Genomic DNA, 12,046 nt, shown 5'->3' on the forward strand with positions numbered 1-12,046 from the left:
AGACACATCACACAAGCACAGAGCACACATCAGACACATCACACAAGCACAGAGCACACATCAGACACATCACACAAACACAAAGCACACATCAGACACATCACACAAGAACAGAGCACACATCAGACACATCACACAAGTACATAGCACACATCAGACACATTACCCTAGCATAGAGCACACATCAGACACATCACACAAGTCCAGAGCACACATCAGACACATCACACAAGAACAGAGCACACATCAGACACATCACACAAGCACAGAGCACACATCAGACACATCACCAAGCACAAAGCACACATCAGACACATCACACAAGCATAGAGCACACATCAGACACATCACACAAACACAGAGCACACTTCAGACACATCACACAAGCACAGAACACACATCAGACACATCACACAAGCAGAGAGCACACATCAGGCACATCACACAAGCACAGTGCACACATCAGACACATCACACAAGCAGAGAGCACACATCAGACACATCACACAAGCACAGAGCACACATCAGACACATCACACAAGCACAGAGCACACATCAGACACATCACACAAGCAGAGAGCACACATCAGACACATCACACAAGCGCATAGCACACATCAGACACATCACACAAGCACATAGCACACATCAGACACATCACACAAGTACAAAGCACACATCAGACACATTACACAAGCACAGAGCACACATCAGACACATCACACAAACACAGAGCACACATCAGACACATCACACAAGCACAGAACACACATCAGACACATCACACAAGCACAGAACACACATCAGACACATCACGCAAGTGCAGAGCACACATCAGACACATCACACAAGAACAGAGCACACATCAGACACATCACACAAGTCCAGAGCACACATCAGACACATCACACAAGAACAGAGCACACATCAGACACATTACCCTAGCACAGAGCACACATCAGACACATCACACAAGCACAGAGCACACATCAGACACATCACACAAACACAAAGCACACATCAGACACATCACACAAGAACAGAGCACACATCAGACACATCACACAAGTACATAGCACACATCAGACACATTACCCTAGCATAGAGCACACATCAGACACATCACACAAGTCCAGAGCACACATCAGACACATCACACAAGAACAGAGCACACATCAGACACATCACCAAGCACAAAGCACACATCAGACACATCACACAAGCATAGAGCACACATCAGACACATCACACAAGTACAAAGCACACATCAGACACATTACACAAGCACAGAGCACACATCAGACACATCACACAAACACAGAGCACACATCAGACACATCACACAAGCGCATAGCACACATCAGACATATCACACAAGCACATAGCACACATCAGACACATCACACAAGAACAGAGCACACATCAGACACATCACACAAGCACAGAGCACACATCAGACACATCACACAAGAACAGAACACACATCAGACACATCACACAAGCGCATAGCACACATCAGACATATCACACAAGCACATAGCACACATCAGACACATCACACAAGAACAGAGCACACATCAGACACATCACACAAGCACAGAGCACACATCAGACACATCACCAAGCACAAAGCACACATCAGACACATCACACAAGCACAGAGCACACATCAGACACATCACACAAGTATAAAGCACACATCAGACACATCACACAAGAACAGAGCACACATCAGACACATCACACAAGAACAGAACACACATCAGACACATCACACAAGCGCATAGCACACATCAGACATATCACACAAGCACATAGCACACATCAGACACATCACACAAGAACAGAGCACACATCAGACACATCACACAAGCACAGAGCACACATCAGACACATCACCAAGCACAAAGCACACATCAGACACATCACACAAGCACAGAGCACACATCAGACACATCACACAAGTATAAAGCACACATCAGACACATTACACAAGCACAGAGCACACATCAGACACATCACACAAACAGAGAACACACATCAGACACATCACACAAGCACAGAACACACATCAGACACATCACACAAGTGCAGAGGACACATCAGACACATCACACAAGCACAGAGCACACATCAGACACATCACCAAGCACAAAGCACACATCAGACACATCACACAAGCATAGAGCACACATCAGACACATCAAACAAGTATAAAGCACACATCAGACACATCACACAAACACAGAGCACACATCAGACACATCACACAAACAGAGAACACACATCAGACACATCACACAAGCACAGAACACACATCAGACACATCTCACAAGTGCAGAGCACACATCAGACACATCACACAAGAACAGAGCACACATCAGACACATCACACAAGTCCAGAGCACACATCAGACACATCACACAAGAACAGAGCACACATCAGACACATCACCCAAGCACCTAGCACACATCAGACACATCACACAAGGACAGAGCACACATCAGACACATCACACAAGCACAGAACACACATCAGACACATCATACGAGCACAGCCCACACATCAGACACATCACACAAGCACAGAGCACACATCAGACATATCACACAAGCACAGAGCACACATCAGACACATCACACAAGCGCAGAACACACATCAGACACATCACCCAAGCACAGAGCACACATCAGACACATCACACAAGCACAGAGTACACATCAGACACATCACACAAGCACAGAGCACACATCAGACACATCACACAAGCACAGAAGACACATCAGACACATCACACAAGCACAGAACACACATCAGACACATCACACAAGCGCATAGCACACATCAGACACATCACCCAAGCACAGAAGACACATCAGACACATCACACAAGAACAGAGCACACATCAGACACATCACCAAGCACAAAGCACACATCAGACACATCACACAAGCATAGAGCACACATCAGACACATCACACAAGTACAAAGCACACATCAGACACATTACACAAGCACAGAGCACACATCAGGCACATCACACAAACACAGAGCACACATCAGACACATCACACAAGCACAGAACACACATCAGACACATCACACAAGCACAGAACACACATCAGACACATCACACAAGTGCAGAGCACACATCAGACACATCAAACAAGTACAAAGCACACATCATACACATCACACAAGCACAGAACACACATCAGACACATCACACAAGCACAGAACACACATCAGACACAACACACAAGAACAGAGCACACATCAGACACATCACACAAGTCCAGAGCACACATCAGACACATCACACAAGAACAGAGCACACATCAGACACATCACCCAAGCACCTAGCACACATCAGACACATTACCCTAGCACAGAGCACACATCAGACACATCACACAAGGACAGAACACACATCAGACACATCATACGAGCACAGAGCACACATCAGACACATCACACAAGTCCAGAGCACACATCAGACACATCACACAAGAACAGAGCACACATCAGACACATCACACAAGTCCAGAGCACACATCAGACACATCACACAAGCACAAAGCACACATCAGACACATCACACAAGAACAGAGCACACATCAGACACATCACACAAGCACAGAGCACACATCAGACACATCACACAAGCACAAAGCACACATCAGACACATCACACAAGCATAGAGCACACATCAGACACATCACACAAGTACAAAGCACACATCAAACACATTACACAAGCACAGAGCACACATCAGACACATCACACAAGCACAGAGCACACATCAGGCACATCACACAAACACAGAGCACACATCAGACACATCACACAAGCACAGAACACACATCAGACACATCACACAAGCACAGAACACACATCAGACACATCACACAAGAACCGAGCACACATCAGACACATCAAACAAGTACAAAGCACACATCATACACATCACACAAGCACAGAACACACATCAGACACATCACACAAGCACAGAACACACATCAGACACAACACACAAGAACAGAGCACACATCAGACACATCACACAAGTCCAGAGCACACATCAGACACATCACACAAGAACAGAGCACACATCAGACACATCACCCAAGCACCTAGCACACATCAGACACATTACCCTAGCACAGAGCACACATCAGACACATCACACAAGGACAGAACACACATCAGACACATCATACGAGCACAGAGCACACATCAGACACATCACACAAGTCCAGAGCACACATCAGACACATCACACAAGAACAGAGCACACATCAGACACATCACACAAGTCCAGAGCACACATCAGACACATCACACAAGCACAAAGCACACATCAGACACATCACACAAGAACAGAGCACACATCAGACACATCACACAAGCACAGAGCACACATCAGACACATCACACAAGCACAAAGCACACATCAGACACATCACACAAGCATAGAGCACACATCAGACACATCACACAAGTACAAAGCACACATCAAACACATTACACAAGCACAGAGCACACATCAGACACATCACACAAGCACAGAGCACACATCAGACACATCACACAAACACAAAGCACACATCAGACAAATCACACAAGTACATAGCACACATCAGACACATCACACAAGTCCAGAGCACACATCAGACACATCACACAAGCACAGAGCACACATCAGACACATCACACAAGCACAAAGCACACATCAGACACATCACACAAGTACAAAGCACACATCAAACACATTACACAAGCACAGAGCACACATCAGACACATCACACAAACACAGAGCACACATCAGACACATCACACAAGCGCATAGCACACATCAGACATATCACACAAGCACATAGCACACATCAGACACATCACACAAGAACAGAGCACACATCAGACACATCACACAAGCACAGAGCACACATCAGACTCATCACACAAGCACAGAACACACATCAGACACATCACACAAGCGCATAGCACACATCAGACATATCACACAAGCACATAGCACACATCAGACTCATCACACAAGAACAGAGCACACATCAGACACATCACACAAGCACAGAGCACACATCAGACACATCACCAAGCACAAAGCACACATCAGACACATCACACAAGCATAGAGCACACATCAGACACATCACACAAGTATAAAGCACACATCAGACACATTACACAAGCACAGAGCACACATCAGACACATCACACAGAGAACACACATCAGACACATCACACAAGCACAGAACACACATCAGACACATCTCACAAGTGCAGAGCACACATCAGACACATCACACAAGAACAGAGCACACATCAGACACATCACACAAGTCCAGAGCACACATCAGACACATCACACAAGAACAGAGCACACATCAGACACATCACCCAAGCACCTAGCACACATCAGACACATCACACAAGGACAGAGCACACATCAGACACATCACACAAGCACAGAACACACATCAGACACATCATACGAGCACAGCCCACACATCAGACACATCACACAAGCACAGAGCACACATCAGACACATCACACAAGCACAGAGCACACATCAGACACATCACACAAGCGCAGAACACACATCAGACACATCACCCAAGCACAGAGCACACATCAGACACATCACACAATCACAGAGTACACATCAGACACATCACACAAGCACAGAGCACACATCAGACACATCACACAAGCACAGAACACACATCAGACACATCACACAAGCACAGAAGACACATCAGACACATCACACAAGCACAGAACACACATCAGACACATCACACAAGCGCATAGCACACATCAGACACATCACCCAAGCACATAGCACACATCAGACACATTACCCTAGCATAGAGCACACATCAGACACATCACACAAGTCCAGAGCACACATCAGACACATCACACAAGAACAGAGCACACATCAGACACATCACACAAGCACAGAGCACACATCAGACACATCACCAAGCACAAAGCACACATCAGACACATCACACAAGCATAGAGCACACATCAGACACATCACACAAGTACAAAGCACACATCAGACACATTACACAAGCACAGAGCACACATCAGACACATCACACAAACACAGAGCACACATCAGACACATCACACAAGCACAGAACACACATCAGACACATCACACAAGTGCAGAGCACACATCAGACACATCACACAAGAACAGAGCACACATCAGACACATCACACAAGTCCAGAGCACACATCCGACACATCACACAAGAACAGAGCACACATCAGACACATCACACAAGCACAGAACACACATCAGACACATCATACGAGCACAGCCCACACATCAGACACATCACACAAGCACAGAGCACACATCAGACACATCACACAAGCACAGAACACACATCAGACACATCACACAAGCGCAGAACACACATCAGACACATCACCCAAGCACAGAGCACACATCAGACACATCACACAAGCACAGAAGACACATCAGACACATCACACAAGCACAGAGCACACATCAGACACATCACACAAGCACAGTGAACACATCAGACATATCACACAAGCACAGAGCACACATCAGACACATCACACAAGCACTGAGCACACATCAGACACATCACAGAAGCACATAGCACACATCAGACACATTACACAAGCACAGAGCGCACATCAGACACATCACACAAGGACAGAGTACACATCAGACACATTACCCAAGCACAGTGAACACATCAGACATATCACACAAGCACAGAGCGCACATCATACACATTACCCAAGCACAGAGCGCACATCAGACACATCACAGAAGCACATAGCACACATCAGACACATCACACAAGCACAGAGCACACATCAGACACATCACACAAGCACAGTGAACACATCAGACATATCACACAAGCACAGAGCACACATCAGACACATCACACAAGCACTGAGCACACATCAGACACATCACAGAAGCACATAGCACACATCAGACACATTACACAAGCACAGAGCGCACATCAGACATATCACACAAGCACAGAACACACATCAGACACATCACACAAGCACATTGCACACATCAGACATATCACACAAACACAGAACACACATCAGACACATTACCCAAGCACAGAGCGCACATCAGACACATTACACAAGCACAGAGCACACATCAGACACATCACACAAGCACATAGCACACATCACACAAGCACAGACCACACATCAGACACATCACACAAGCACAGTGCACACATCAGACACATCACACAAGCACAGAGCACACATCAGGCACATAACACAAGCACAGTGCACACATCAGACACATCACACAAGCACAGAACACACATCAGACGCATCACACAAGCACAGAACACACATCAGACACATCTCACAAGCACAGAGCACACATCAGACACATCACACAAGCGCAGAACCCACATCAGACACATCACACAAGCACAGTGCGCACGTAAGACACATCACACAAGCACAGAGCACACATCAGACATATCACACAAGCACAGAGCACACATCAGACACATCACACAAGCACAGAGAACACATCAGACACATCACACAAGCACAGAGCACACACCAGACACATCACACAAGCACAGAGCACACATCAGACACATCACACAAGCACAGAGCACACATAAGACACATCAAACAAACACAAAGCACACATCAGACACATCACACAAGAACAGAGCACACATCAGACACATCACACAAGTCCATAGCACACATCAGACACATCACACAAGAACAGAGCACACATCAGACACATCACACAAGCACAGAGCACACATCAGACACATCACCAAGCACAAAGCACACATCAGACACATCACACAAGCATAGAGCACACATCAGACACATCACACAAGGACAGAGCACACATCAGACCCATCACACAAGCACAGAACACACATCAGACACATCATACGAGCACAGCCCACACATCAGACACATCACACAAGCACAGAGCACACATCAGACACATCACACAAGCACAGAGCACACATCAGACACATCACACAAGCGCAGAACACACATCAGACACATCACCCAAGCACAGAGCACACATCAGACACATCACACAAGGACAGAGCACACATCAGACCCATCACACAAGCACAGAACACACATCAGACACATCATACGAGCACAGCCCACACATCAGACACATCACACAAGCACAGAGCACACATCAGACACATCACACAAGCTCAGAGTACACATCAGACACATCACACAAGCACAGAGCACACATCAGACACATCACACAAGCACAGAACACACATCAGACACATCACACAAGCACAGAAGACACATCAGACACATCACACAAGCACAGAACACACATCAGACACATCACACAAGCGCATAGCACACATCAGACACATCACCCAAGCACATAGCACACATCAGACACATTACCCTAGCATAGAGCACACATCAGACACATCACACAAGTCCAGAGCACACATCAGACACATCACACAAGAACAGAGCACACATCAGACACATCACACAAGCACAGAGCACACATCAGACACATCACACAAGCATAGAGCACACATCAGACACATCACACAAGTACAAAGCACACATCAGACACATTACACAAGCACAGAGCACACATCAGACACATCACACAAACACAGAGCACACATCAGACACATCACACAAGCACAGAACACACATCAGACACATCACACAAGCACAGAACACACATCAGACACATCACACAAGTGCAGAGCACACATCAGACACATCACACAAGAACAGAGCACACATCAGACACATCACACAAGTCCAGAGCACACATCAGAAACATCACACAAGAACAGAGCACACATCAGACACATCACACAAGCACAGAACACACATCAGACACATCATAGGAGCACAGCCCACACATCAGACACATCACACAAGCACAGAGCACACATCAGACACATCACACAAGCACAAAACACACATCAGACACATCACACAAGCGCAGAACACACATCAGACACATCACCCAAGCACAGAGCACACATCAGACACATCACACAAGCACAGTGAACACATCAGACATATCACACAAGCACAGAGCACACATCAGACACATCACACAAGCACAGTGAACACATCAGACACATCACACAAGCACAGTGAACACATCAGACATATCACACAAGCACAGAGCACACATCAGACACATCACACAAGCACAGTGAACACATCAGACACATCACACAGGCACTGAGCACACATCAGACACATCACAGAAGCACATAGCACACATCAGACACATTACACAAGCACAGAGCGCACATCAGACACATCACACAAGGACAGAGTACACATCAGACACATTACCCAAGCACAGTGAACACATCAGACATATCACACAAGCACAGAACACACATCAGACACATCACACAAGCACAGAACACACATCAGACACATTACCCAAGCACAGAGCGCACATCAGACACATCACACAAGCAGAGAGCACACATCAGACACATTACACAAGCACAGAGCACACATCATACACATTACACAAGCACAGAGCACACATCAGACACATCACACAAGCAGAGAGCACACACCAGACACATCACACAAGCACATAGCACACATCACACAAGCACAGACCACACATCAGACACATCACACAAGCACAGTGCACACATCAGACACATCACACAAGCACAGAGCACACATCAGGCACATAACACAAGCACAGTGCACACATCAGACACATCACACAAGCACAGAACACACATCAGACGCATCACACAAGCACAGAACACACATCAGACACATCACACAAGCACAGTGCGCACGTAAGACACATCTCACAAGCACAGAGCACACATCAGACACATCACACAAGCGCAGTGCGCACGTAAGACACATCACACAAGCACAGAGCACACATCAGACATATCACACAAGCACAGAGCGCACATCAGACACATCACACAAGCACAGAGAACACATCAGACACATCACACAAGCACAGAGCACACACCAGACACATCACACAAGCACAGAGCACACATCAGACACATCACACAAGCACAGAGCACACATAAGACACATCAAACAAACACAGAGCACACACCGGACACATCACACAAGAACAGAGCACACATCAGACACATCACACAAGTCCATAGCACACATCAGACACATCACACAAGAACAGAGCACACATCAGACACATCACACAAGCACAGAGCACACATCAGACACATCACACAAGCACAGTGCGCACGTAAGACACATCACACAAGCACAGAGCACACATCAGACATATCACACAAGCACAGAGCGCACATCAGACACATCACACAAGCACAGAGAACACATCAGACACTTCACACAAGTCCATAGCACACATCAGACACATCACACAAGAACAGAGCACACATCAGACACATCTCACAAGCACAGAGCACACATCAGACACATCACACAAGCACAGTGCGCACGTAAGACACATCACACAAGCACAGAGCACACATCAGACATATCACACAAGCACAGAGCGCACATCAGACACATCACACAAGCACAGAGAACACATCAGACACATCACACAAGCACAGAGCACACATCAGACACATCACACAAGCACAGAGCACACATAAGACACATCAAACAAACACAGAGCACACACCGGACACATCACACAAGAACAGAGCACACATCAGACACATCACACAAGTCCATAGCACACATCAGACACATCACACAAGAACAGAGCACACATCAGACACATCACACAAGCACAGAGCACACATCAGACACATCACCAAGCACAAAGCACACATCAGACACATCACACAAGCATAGAGCACACATCAGACACATCACACAAGTCCAGAGCACACATCAGACACATCACACAAGCACAGAGCACACATCAGACACATCACACAAGGACAGAGCACACATCAGACACATCACACAAGCACAGAGCACACATCAGACACATCACACAAGGACAGAGCGCATATCAGACACATCATACGAGCACAGCCCACACATCAGACACATCACACAAGAACAGAGCACACATCAGACACATCACACAAGTACATAGCACACATCAGACACATCACACAAGTCCAGAGCACACATCAGACACATCACACAAGCACAGAGCACACATCAGACACATCACACAAGGACAGAGCACACATCAGACACATCACACAAGCACAGAGCACACATCAGACACATCACAAAAGGACAGAGCACACATCAGACACATCACACAAGCACAGAACACACATCAGACACATCATACGAGCACAGCCCACACATCAGACACATCACACAAGAACAGAGCACACATCAGACACATTACCCTAGCACAGAGCACACATCAGACACATCACACAAGGACAGAGCACACATCAGACACATCACACAAGCACAGAACACACATCAGACACATCACACAAACACAAAGCACACATCAGACACATCACACAAGTCCAGAGCACACATCAGACACATCACACAAGAACAGAGCACACATCAGACACTTCACACAAGCACAGAGCACACATCAGACACATCACCAAGCACAAAGCACACATCAGACACATCACACAAGCATAGAGCACACATCAGACACATCACACAAGTACAAAGCACACATCAGACACATTACACAATCACAGAGCACACATCAGACACATCACACAAACACAGAGCACACATCAGACACATCACACAAGCACAGAACACACATCAGACACATCACACAAGCAAAGAACACACATCAGACACATCACACAAGAACAGAGCACACATCAGACACATCACACAAGAACAGAGCACACATCAGAGACATCACCCAAGCACCTAGCACACATCAGACACATTACCCTAGCACAGAGCACACATCAGACACATCACACAAGCACAGAGCACACATCAGACACATCACACAAGCACAGAGCACACATCAGACACATCACACAAACACA

Source organism: Dendrobates tinctorius, unplaced genomic scaffold, assembly GCF_039654945.1.
Source record: "Dendrobates tinctorius isolate UK_male_01 unplaced genomic scaffold, ASM3965494v1 ptg000028l, whole genome shotgun sequence".
Classification (NCBI taxonomy): Eukaryota; Metazoa; Chordata; class Amphibia; order Anura; family Dendrobatidae; genus Dendrobates; species Dendrobates tinctorius.